Source organism: Mesoplodon mirus (assembly GCF_964341445.2).
Source record: "Mesoplodon mirus genome assembly, chromosome: 6".
NCBI classification, from domain to species: domain Eukaryota; kingdom Metazoa; phylum Chordata; class Mammalia; order Artiodactyla; family Ziphiidae; genus Mesoplodon; species Mesoplodon mirus.
Genome location: NC_138982.1, coordinates 135,429,632 through 135,442,463, shown reverse-complemented (window position 1 = coordinate 135,442,463; position 12,832 = coordinate 135,429,632).

Sequence of the window (12,832 nt, the reverse complement as noted above, 5' to 3'; positions counted from 1 at the left end):
AGTCTTTTAGAAATTGTTTTTCAGATCTTCAATAAATTTTTTCTCTAAATTTCAGAAAAACAAAACAAAACAAAAAAACCCCCCAAAACTCCTGGGGACCCAGTCTTAGCGGGGTCCCCCTACTTTCTTGAGCTTTTTTCACAGGTGCCCCACCAGAAAGAAGAGAAAGCTTCCTTCCTGTTTAGCCAGATGGAGGTGAAAAGTAACCATCTGAAATACACTGAGAGTGTTCTGTTAAAAAGAAAAAAAAAAAGCCTGCTTTCAAGGGGAATTATTTTAGCCAAGTCTACTGTGACCCAGCTCAAAGGCAATTAGACAACTCAGCCCCCTCAAACCTTCCTGTCATAAGGGGAGGAAAAACAGAGGGACAGAGGCTAGGAAACTCCTCTGAGGGTCACAGTCCAGAGGTTCAGGCTCATTAAAAAGAAAAAACAAATCCTGAAATTTAATTTTAAGATTATTGAATGTTTCCCCTCCACAAAACCTTCCACCACACCCATAAGACTCCAGTGGATTACAACTCTATTTAAGAGAGAGTTTCTAGGGAAACCCAGAGACAACAGGGAAGACAAAAAATGAAGATCCTGGAAGAAATCAAAGCCTCTGACACCTACAGGGGCAGCAAGCATTAAACACAGACTAACTCTTAACCAGGTAAACATGACACTTCACAGTAAAAGATTATTTATCTCAGCTCCTGTTACCTGATACATCATGTCCAACTTGCTACAAAAAGTATAAGGGAAAAAAAAGCAGGAAAAACCCAATCTGAAGAGACAGAGTGAGCTTGAGAACAAGACTAAGATGTGACAGAGAATCTGGAATTATCAGACTAGGTGGAGACATGACATCATGCATTCATCAAAACCCATAGAACTGTATAACACAAACAGTGAATTCTCTTCTACAAACTATTACAGCATTTGGTTAATATTAATGTATCAATATTGGCTCATCAATTGTTACAAAGGTACCACACTAGCCCGAGATGTTAAAGATAGGGGAAACTGTGTGGAGGAGAAGAGGCCTGTGGGAAATCTCTGTACTGTATGCTCTATTTTCCCATAAATAAAGTCTACTATATTTTAAAAAATACACATTTGTTCATTCGTTCAGAAATATTCATTGAGTACCCACCCATGCCAAGCACTCTTGTAGGTTTTGGAGTGAGTAGAGTATATGACACAAGCCAAGTTCCTGCTGTCCTCTGGAGCTTATGTTCCAGTGGGTGGGGAGGTTGGGGTGATAGTGGTACAAACTATAAATAAACAAGATAACTGAAGAGTGACATGAAGACAAAACAACAAGTGGTGAGCTGGAGGGTGCCTGGCTGGTCTGGGAGGGCCTTTCTCAGCTGAGGACATCTGGGCTGAGATCTGAGCCATGAGAAGTCTGAGGCCAAGAGTTCCTAGAGGGTGGGGCTACAAAAATAGTTACTAATTACGAAGGGGACCTGAGTAGCTTTACAGTGGCAAATACTGGCAGAGGTCGTCTTAACCAAGCAATGCAGTCAAACACCATCAACGATGGAACAAAGTAAAATTCCACACCACTCAACAGGGAGCAATACCACATCTGTGACCCTTCTGTCAAATGTGCGTAACCAGAGAGAGGGACATTCTCCAAAATCTCTGGCCGCTAGTCTCCTAAAGTCACGGAGGTTAAGTTGTGACGGTCGAAGTCTGAGGAATCATTCAAGACTAAAGGAAACTAAAGAGACATGACAACTAAATGCAATCTGTGACTTTGAGACGGATCCTTTTAATCAGAGAGGGCATGACCAGTGACACTTGAAGAGGGTCAGAGGATTAGACGGTATTCATGTATCAAAGTTGAGTTACTGATTGTGAGGCTGTATTGTAGTTTATATAGAAGTGTGTTCTTGTTTGTAGGAAATAAATACAAGAGTTTTTAGGGGTGATGAGGGCACCAGAAAATGGTTCAGAGATAAAGGTCTCTGTGCTGTAGTTCAACTTTTCTGTAAGTGTGTGATTGTTTAAGAGTAAAATTTTATTGAAGATGTACCAAGAAGGAAGCAGCGAGGTAATACAATTTTGGCTCTTTGTGGAAAGGTAGGAGCTGGAATTATAAATTTGCACATCATCAGCATAGAGCTGAAATGTTAAATAATCAATTGTGTGGGGTCACCTAAAGAGCAGATGGAGAAGACAGATGAGGACCGGGCCCCTGGGTCTCACCAATGTTTAGATGGCCAGGAGGGAAGCAAGGCAAAAAAAAACAAGCAAAAAAAAGTCATACATGGTCACTGTGGTTGGGAGGAAACCAAGAGGCTGGATGTCATGGAAGCTGAGAGAAGAGAATTTCTTGATCACTTCTGTTGAATGTGTTGAGGGGTTAAGTAAAACTATCTAGTGACCAGGGCTTTGCCACTCAGAGGCTGCCGGTAATCTCTTGATAAGAGCTGTCTCAGCGGAGCCCAGTTAGAGAAGAGGCTGAATAATGGCTCCCACAGATGTCTACCTCCTGATCCCCAGAATCTGTGACTATGTTAACTGATGTGGTAAAAGGGGCTTTGCAGATGTGATTAAAGATCTTGAGAAGGGCAGATTATCTTGGATTATTTGGGTGGGCTCAGGGTAATAATGAGGCCTATATAAAAGGGAGGCAGGAGGATCAGAGTCAGAGAAAGAAGATGTGAGGACAGAAGGAGAGGCCAGACATTGGAAGATGCTTTCCTTGAAGATGGAGGATGGGAGCCGGGACCCAGTGGATGCTGGTGGCCTTCAGAAGCTAGAAAAGGCCAAGGACATGGACCTTCCCCTACAGTCTCCAGAAGACACAGCACTGCTCTCATCTTGAGTTTAGGACTGACCTCCAAAACTGTAAGATAATACATCTGTTTTAAGCGGCTGAGATTGTACTAATTTCTTATAGCAGCAGTAGCAAACCGACACAGGGAGAGAGGGTTAGGAACAAAAATGGGAGGTGAGAAAGGAGAGGAAACAACTTTGAAGAAGTTTTGTTGTGACAGTCAGCAGAGGAAAGGGGTGGGAGCCAGGGTGGGCCATGGGTATTCATGGGCCATTGAGTATTTTTAATTTTTAATTAATAGACTAAATTTTTTTTTTTTTTTTTTTTGTGCGGTACGCGGGCCTCTCCCTGTTGTGGCCTCTCCCGTTGCGGAGCACAGGCTCCGGATGCGCAGGCTCAGCGGCCATGGCTCACGGGCCCAGCCGCTCCGCGGCATGTGGGATCTTCCCGGACCGGGGCACGAACCCGCGTCCCCTGCGTCGGCAGGCGGACTCTCAACCACTGCGCCGCCAGGGAAGCCCAATAGACAATTTTTAAAGGCAGTTTTAGATTTATAGAAAAATTGCGTGGAAAGTACAGAGAGTTCCCATCTTACCCCTCCCTCCAGTTTCCTCTATTAGTATCTTGTAATAGTGTGGTACATTTGTTACAGTTGCTGAGCCAATGTGGATACATTGTTATTAACTAAAGTGCCTAGTTTACATTAGGGTTCACTCTTCATGCTGTACATTCTATGAGTTTTAACAAATGTATAATGTCATGTACTCACCATTACGGTATCACACAGAGTTAGTTTCTAAAAATGCTCTGTGCTGCATCTATTTGTTCCTCATTTTCTCCTCCTTAGCCCCTGGCAACCACTGATCTTTTTTACTATCTCTATACTTTTGCTTTTTCTAGCATGACATACAGTTGGAATAATACAGTACATAGACATTTCAGACTGGCTTCTTTCCCTTAGCAATGTTCATTTAAGGTTTCTCCATGTCTTTTTGTAACTTGATAGTACCTTTCTTTTTAGTGCTGAGTAATATTCCATTGTACGGATGTACGACAATTTGTTTATCCATTCATCTATTGAAAGACATATTGGTTGCTTCCAAGTTTTGGCCATTATGAATAAAGCTGCTATAAACATCCATGTTGGACTTCCCTGGTGGTGCAGTGATTAAGAATCTGCCTGCCAATGCAGGGGACACAGGTTCAATCACTGGTCCAGGAAGATCCCACATGTGGCGGAGCAACAAAGCTCGTGCACCACAACTACTGAGCCTGTGCTCTAGAGCCTGCGAGCTACAACTAGTGAGCCCATGTGCCACAGCTACTGAAGCCTGCGTGCCTAAAGCCTGTGCTGTGCAACAAGAGAAGCCACCACAATGAGAAACCCACACACCGCAACGAAGAGTAGCCCCGCGCTCGCCGCAACTAGAGAAAGACCGTGCACAGCAACGAAGACCCAACACGGCCAAACATAAATTAATTAATTAATTTTTAAAAATCCATGTGCAGGCTTTTGTGTGAACATTTTCAACTCACGGGTAAATGTCAAAGAGTGCAATTGCTGGATTATATTTTAAGAGTTATATTTAGTTTTGTAAGAAACTACCAAATGGTCTTCCAAAGTGGTCGCACCATTTTGCATTTCCATCAGCAAGGAACGAGAGCTCTCACTTCTCCACATCCTCACCAGCATTTGGTGCTGTCAGTGTTTTGCATTTTAGCCATTCTAATAGGTGTGTAGTGGTATCTCGTTGTTTTAAAGGATGGGTATTTTTAAGATGGGAGATTACTATGCATGTTCACCACCTATTGAGAATGGTCCTATAGAGAGTGGTAAATTGATCATGGGGAAGAGAGGAGATAAAGGCAAGAGTGAAATTGTTGAGATAAGAGAGGGGAATCCAGGAACACTGGAGGGGCTGGTCTTAGGTAGAGGGGATGTTTTGCCTTTTGTAACAGGAGAAAGGAAGGCAGAGAGAGGGTAGATTTGGAGGCAAAAGATAAGAGAGTGTCAGACAACTTTTGCTTTTTGCAGGAAGTAGGTGGCAAAGTCATCTGCTGAAAATAAGTGTATGGACAATACTCTCGTATATCAAAGACTTCATAATGGGAGGGGACCTGTGAAGGAATTCCTCTGGACTGAAGAGAGCATTGATAGGGGTTTGACCCTTCCCTTCATAAAATCCACACCCCTACACCTCTCTCCTCTCCTGGGGGTGGCCACATTAGGAGTCCAAGAACTGCCTCTGGTCTCAACTCTGGCATGAACAGTTCATTGGTCGAGTTTACTTCTGAGGTCAGAGGCTTAGCTCTAACTTGCACTTGGTGGCTCCAGGCTAAGATTCTAGGTGCTGTGCTCATGATAAGCTATGAGTGCTCCCTCAGACTTGCATGGGGGACAATGCTGGAGTCAGCTCCTCTCCTGAGTCTCTGACTGAGAAACCCCCAACTGCAGTTTGACCACATGTAGCCTCTCTTTGTGCAGCTGCCCTCCTTAGCCCAGGCACGTGGAGTAAAGAAGCAGCGAGGAGCTGCTTCTTTCAACTCAGCTGCAAGCTGTCTCTACTAATAGCGGTTCAGGGCATTGCAGCCTTTGCACCTCGTTCCCCTGTGAGCAATGAAGAGTGGCTGCCCCCATCGCCCCAACCTCAACTAAGGGACTAAGCCACAGGCACATGACTCTTTCCCCGCTTCTGATTCTCAGAATGACTCATTTCCTTCCTCTTTCCCCTGCTTTTTAAGCCAGCATTGCCCTTTATCTTGGCCCTACCCATACCCTCACCTTGTGGGGTATGTACCAGGGCCTTGTGGCCACTGCAGTTGAATGCAGTCGAGATCATGCCCCAAGCTTGCTTGAGAAATGGGTGCCACCAGGGCTTGAAAGCAAAGAAAAAGAGAAATGAGGGGATTTGAGACAACTTTCTCATCTAGAACGTGCCTGATAGACCATGTGATTCCTGAAGTCTCTTGAGACTTTGTATTGTGGCAATGAATTAATTTTACATATACATTAATAAATATCATCTAGTGTGTGACTACATAAATGTAGGTTGATTTTTTTAAAAAAACCCTAAACCCCATTGTTTTCTCTCGTGCCCCAAGTCTCCCAATGGCCCATGACCATCTGTTGGGAGACCTCTGTGCAGAGAAAGCTGTTGGATTCCCAGGAGACCCCGCTTTTCTACGGGAGTAGCCCAAAACGGCAGGTAGCTCATATGAGGCTGGCAAGGGCAGGTCAATGTCCTTGGGCTCACACCTAGGTCCCCGTGCGTCCCTGGGAAGCAACGACGCAGGGAGAATTCAGTCCGTGTCCACGGAGGGAAAGCTGTAAGAAACTCCAAGACAAATGCTATAAGCCCTCTTGATGGGATTAGTGCCCTCTTAAGAAGAGGGAGAGATGACAGTTTGGGGCAGAGAGAGTTGGAAGTATGGGGGTCATTGAAGAAGTTTCCAGGAGGGAATTGGCTCTATGCACCCAGAGTGAAGATGATTTCGGCTGCAAGGAAGGATTTGGAGACCTGCAGTGTGCAAATGGCAACTGATGCTGTGAGAGCAGATAAGCTACTCCAGAGAGAGTAGGGAGTAGGGCCCAGGGAGGTGAGGCCAGAGCCACAAGCAACCTCAACACGTACAGAACAGCAGAGGAAGATGAGCCTGTGGGTGAGACAGGAAAGGAGGGTCATGGAGACGACAGAAAAAGCAGGGAGCTGTCGCAGCAGCCAAGGGAAAAGGATGCACGGAGGAAGTGGTCCAGAGGCAAAGGGCACCGAAATGTCAGGAGAGTTAAGGGCTGAGCAGTTAGTTGCCTGTGACTTGGTGGAGCACACGTGTTGTCCAGTTGGGAGGGCGAAAGCATGGGCTGAGGACTGAGACCAAGAAGGTAGGGGACTTGTTCGCAGGAAGTTTTGCTGGGAAAGCGTGGGAGGGAGCTGGTGTTGCAAGTGTGGGGGTGTAGGTCCTGCTTCATTCTTACCCTTTTTCTCCCGCAAGTCGGAGAGCCCTGAGCGTGTTTAAAGGCTGGTGTAAAGGACCAGCACTTGGGAGGTGCAGGCAACAGAAAACCAGGAAGCCTGAGGTCTGAGTGGGTGGAAGTGTCAGGCGATCTCCCCAGATATGTTCAGACGAGGCGTTTCTAAGAACAAATGCTAATTTCTACTTACATTTTGGAAGGTTTCCAGGGTGACGAGTTTGTCCTGAAGAAATCCGTCGCTGCCTCTTTGGTGCTATCTGGAACCCAAGGGCGTCGCCTGCCCTAGAGGGAATACACTTTTCAATTCCATAATATGTTCTTTCATTTAAGAAGTACTTTTTTCTTCTTCATTTGTAATTAGACCTCAGGTACACAGAATAGAAATTATTAATCATAATCCTCAGTACATGACGTTCTCTCATCACTGGTCCATATTTGTCCTGCTTCAGATTAGTTATTTTATTTTATTTTTAGAATTTTTTATTTATTTATCCAGTTTTATTAAGTTCTAATTGACATACAGCACAGTATAAGTTAGTTATTTAAAATAATATAATAACATCTATGGACCCACTTACCCTCTTCCCTCCCCAATCTAGACCCCCTAACAATAGCCTACATCTAACTCTTCAGCTCCCTGACCCTCTGCCTTCCCCAAGCTGGGGCATCCAGAATCCAGTCCACCATCTCGTTGTTTTCTTTTTTTATATCACTCCGTTGCATCTATATGTAATCCTTTAAAAGCATTTTTAAAAGTTGAGTTGTTTTTAATTGAGAGTCTTTTGGGACTATATTTTTTTCATATGATGTTAAATTTCTAAGGCTCATGCCCATTGTTGCAGGTGACTGCGTTCATTCCATTGGAAGCTATATAATGTTCATCACATGAACAGAGCACTGTGGAAGGCAGACTTCTAAGAGGGCCATGAAGCTTCCTAGGCCCTGGTGTGCACACACATCATTTAATCATACACTAGGTGCTGCTGTGATGGGATTTTACAGATATAATTGGGGTCCCAAATCAGATCTTAAGAAAGGGCACTGGACCACTCACAAGAGCCCTTTAAATCTGGGTCTGGAGTCAGAGATGGAAAGCTGCAGTGGAATTTGCAAAAGAAGACTGTCATGTTGTAGAGAGGGCCCTGTGACAGGTGGCTTCTAGAGGCTGAGAACAGCGCCTGCTGACAGCCAGCAAGAAAGTGGGGCCTCTGCACTACAACCACTAGGACCTGAATTTTGCCAACAACCAGGGAGCTTGGAAGTGGATGCCAGCCTCGGATGAGATGGCTGCCCTGTCCAACACCTTGATCCAGCCTGGTGAGACCCTGAGCGGAGAACCCAGCCACGGTACGTCCTGATTACTGACCTACAGAACTTAGACACAGTAAATGGGTATTGTTTTAAGCCACTAAGTTTGTGGTAATTTGTTATTCAGCAGGAGAAAATGAACCCAACCATAATCTATTTCCCCATTTTTTCCTTGAGTATTTGTGTTGTTTCCAGGTTTTTATTATTGAGGGCAGTCCTGCTCTAAACATTCTTGTATACTTTTGCTGGTTTTACAGGTGCAAGAGTTTCAAGTATGTTTCTAAAAGAGAAACTGTGGATGTGAACTTCTAACTTTAGGAGGACATGCCAAACTTTCCTCCAATGCTCTTACATCAGTTTATACTCCTACCAGCAAATATGGAACTATTTTTGTTTATATTAGCTTCTATCTCAGTTGCATGTGGTTAGAAGATCTGGTTTGTGTGATATCTATTCGTTGAAATTTGTTTAGGGTTTCTCTGTGGCCTAATATATGATCAGTTTTTGTAAATGTTTCATGTGTGCCTAACAAAATGTTTTCTTTAAGGTTTGGGTGTGTAGCTCTCTCTATTTTTTTTTTTTAGATGATTAAATCTTTTACGTTCTTGCAGATTTTTTTGTTGTTGGTTGTTTACTTGACCTGTCATTGATTGAGAATGTTGTATTGAAATCTTCCACTGTGAAGGTGGGTATGATCAGTTTCTCCCTATATTTCTATCACTTTTTGTTTCACATATTCTTGGGGAATTATCATTTTTAGAGACTTTCCTCATGCTTAATAATACTTTTTGATTTATTTTGTATTGTATGACTGACCATAAATCCTGATTTGCCTCAGAAGTCTTGGTTTATTTCTCTTTTCCTGTTGTAATTCTTAATAATACCTTTTATTCTCAAAGGTATGCTGGTTTATACAATAAATTATATATACTTACCCTAATTTTAGATGATATTAATATTGGTACAAGAGCTATCTTTTGGCTAGTATTTGCCTGATATGTCTTTTTCCATGCTTTTGCTTTCAACCTTTGTGTGCTCTTATGTTGTATGTATATCTACTCATCTCTATTTCAGTTATTTCTGCGCTGATCTTTATTTTTTCCTTCCTTCTACTGACTTTGAGCTTTATTTGTTCTTCTTTTTCTAGTTCCTTTAGGTATAAAGTTAGATTGTTTATTTGAGATTTTTCTTGTTTCTTGAAGTAGGCCTGTATTGTTATGAACGTCTCTTTTAGAACTGTTTTGCTGCCAAAATCCCATAGATTTTGGTATGTTGGTTTTGTTTGTCTCAAGGCTTTTTTTTTTTAAAATGAACCATGTTTATTTGTCTGAAGTTTCTTATCTTTTTTTTTACCTTTTTTTAAAATTAGTTTCTTCTTTATAACAAAGTGAATCAGTCATACATATACATCTGTTCCCACATCCCTTCCCTCTTGCGTCTCCCTCCCTCCCACCCTCCCTATCCCACCCCTCCAGGCGGTCACAAAGCACCCAGCTGATCTCCCTGTGCTATGCGGCTGCTTCCCACTATCTATCTACCTTACGTTTGGTACTGTATATATGTCCATGCCTCTTTTTCGCTTTGTCACAGCTTACCCTTCCCCCTCCCCATATCCTCAAGTCCATTCTCAGTAGGTCTGTGTCTTTATTCCTGTTTTACCCTGGGTTCTTCATGACATTTTTTTTTCTTAAATTCCATATATATGTGTTAGCATACAGTATTTGTCTTTCTCTTTCTGACTTACTTCACTCTGTATGACAGACTCTAGGTCAATCCACCTCATTACAAATAGCTCAGTTTTGTTTCTTTTTATGGCTGAGTAATATTCCATTGTATATATGTGCCACATCTTCTTTATCCATTCATCCGATGATGGACACTTAGGTTGTTTCCAGCTCCGGGCTATTGTGAATAGAGCTGCAATGAACATTTTGATACATGTCTCTTTTTGAATTATGGTTTTCTCAGGGTATATGCCTAGTAGTGGGATTGCTGGATCATATGGTAGATCTATGTTTAGTTTTTTAAGGAACCTCCATACTGTTCTCCATAGTGGCTGTACCAATTCACGTTCCCACCAGCAGTGCAAGAGTGTTCCCTTTTCTCCACACCCTCTCCAGCATTTATTGTTTCTAGATTTCTTGATGATGGCCATTCTGACTGGTGTGAGATGATATCTCATTGTAGTTTTGATTTGCATTTCTCTAATGATTAATGATGTTGAGCATTCTTTCATGTGTTTGTTGGCAGTCTGTATATCTTCTTTGGAGAAATGCCTATTTAAGTCTTCTGCCCATTTTTGGATTGGGTTGTTTTTTTGCTATTGAGCTGCATGAGCTGCTTATAAATTTTGGAGATTAATCCTTTGTCAGTTGCTTCATTTGCAAATATTTTCTCCCATTCTGAGGGTTGTCTTTTGGTCTTGTTTATGGTTTCCTTTGCTGTGCAAAAGCTTTGAAGTTTCATTAGGTCCCATTTGTTTATCTTTGTTTTTATTTCCATTTCTCTAGGAGGTGGGTTGAAAAGGATTTTGCTGTGATTTATGTCATAGAGTGTTCTGCCTATGTTTTCCTCTAAGAGTTTGATAGTTTCTGGCCTTACATTTAGGTCTTTAATCCATTTCGAGCTTATTTTTGTGTATGGTGTTAGGGAATGATCTAATCTCATACTTTTACATGTCCCTCTCCAGTTTTCCCAGCACCACTTATTGAAGAGGCTGTCCTTTCTCCACTGTACATTCCTGCCTCCTTTATCAAAGATAAGTTGACCATATGTGCGTGGGTTTACCTCTGGGCTTTCTATCCTGTTCCATTGATCTATCTTTCTGTTTTTGTGCCAGTACCACACTGTCTTGATTACTGTAGCTTTGTAGTATAGTCTGAAGTCAGGGAGCCTGATTCCTCCAGCTCCGTTTTTCGTTCTCAAGATTGCTTTGGCTATTCGGGGTCTTTTGTTTCTCCAAACAAATTTTGAAATTTTTTGTTCTAGTTCTGTGAAAAATGCCAGTGGTAGTTTGATAGGGATTGCATTGAGTCTGTAGATTGCTTTGGGTAGTAGAGTCATTTTCACAATATTGATTCTTCCAATCCAGGAGCATGGTATATCTCTCCATCTGTTTGTATCATCTTTAATTTCTTTCATTAGTGTCTTATAATTTTCTGCATACAGGTCTTTTGTCTCCTTAGGTAGGTTTATTCCTAGATATTTTATTCTTTTTGTTGCAATGGTAAATGGGAGTGATTTCTTGATTTCACTTTCAGATTTTTCATCATTAGTGTACAGGAATGCAAGAGATTTCTGTGCATTAATTTTGTATCCTGCTACTTTACCAAATTCATTGATTAGCTCTAGTAATTTTCTGGTAGCATCTTTAGGATTCTCTATGTATAGTATCATGTCATCTGCATATAGTGACAGCTTTACTTCTTCTTTTCCAATTTGGATTCCTTTTATTTCCTTTTCTTCTCTGATTGCTGTGGCTAAAACTTCCAAAACTAAGTTGAATAAGAGTGGTGAGAGTGGGCAGCCTTGTCTTGTTCCTGATCTTAGTGGAAATGGTTTCAGTTTTTCACCATTGAGGACGATGCTGGCTGTGGGTTTGTCATATATGGCCTTTATTATGTTGAGGAAAGTTCCCTCTATGCCTACTTTCTGCAGGGTTTTTATCATAAATGGGTGTTGAATTTTGTCAAAAGCTTTCTCTGCATCTATTGAGATGATCATATGGTTTTTCTTCTTCAATTTGTTAATATGGTGTATCACATTGATTGATGTGCGTATATTGAAGAATCCTTGCATTCCTGGAATAAATCCCACTTGATCATGGTGTATGATCCTTTTAATGTGCTGTTGGATTCTGTTTGCTAGTATTTTGTTGAGGATTTTTGCATCTATGTTCATCAGTGATATTGGCCTGTAGTTTTCTTTCTTTGTGACATCCTTGCCTGGTTTTGGTATCAAGGTGATGGTGGCCTTGTAGAATGAGTTTGGGGGTGCTCCTCCCTCTGCTATATTTTGGAAGAGTTTCAGAAGGGTAGGTGTTAGCTCTTCTCTAAATGTTTGATAGAATTCGCCTGTGAAGCCATCTGGTCCTGGGCTTTTGTTTGTTGGAAGATTTTTAATCACAGTTTCAATTTCAGTGCTTGTGATTGGTCTATTCATATTTTCTATTTCTTCCTGATTCAGTCTTGGCAGGTTGTGCATTTCTAAGAATTTGTCCATTTCTTCCAGGTTGTCCATTTTATTAGCATAGAGTTTCTTGTCGTAATCTCTTATGATCTTTTGCATTTCTGCAGTGTCAGTTGTTACTTCTCCTTTTTCATTTCTAATTCTATTGATTTGAGTCTTCTCCCTTTTTTTCTTGATGAGTCTAGTTAATGGTTTATCAATTTTGTTTATCTTCTCAAAGAACCAGCTTTCAGTTTTATTGATCTTTGCTATCATTTCCTTCATTTCTTTTTCATTTATTTCTGATCTGATCTTTATGATTTCTTTCCTTCTGCTAACTTTGGGGTTTTTTTGTTCTTCTTTCTCTAATTGCTTTAGGTGCAGGGTCAGGTTGTTTACTCGAGATGTTTCCTGTTTCTTAAGGTGGGATTGTATTGCTATAAACTACCCCCTTAGAACTGCTTTTGCTGCATCCCATAGATTTTGGGTCGCAGTGTCTCCATTGTCATTTGTTTCTAGGTATTTTTTAATTTCCTCTTTGATTTCTTCAGTGATCACTTCGTTATTGACTAGTGTATTGTTTAGCCTCCATGTGTTTGTATTTTTTACAGATCT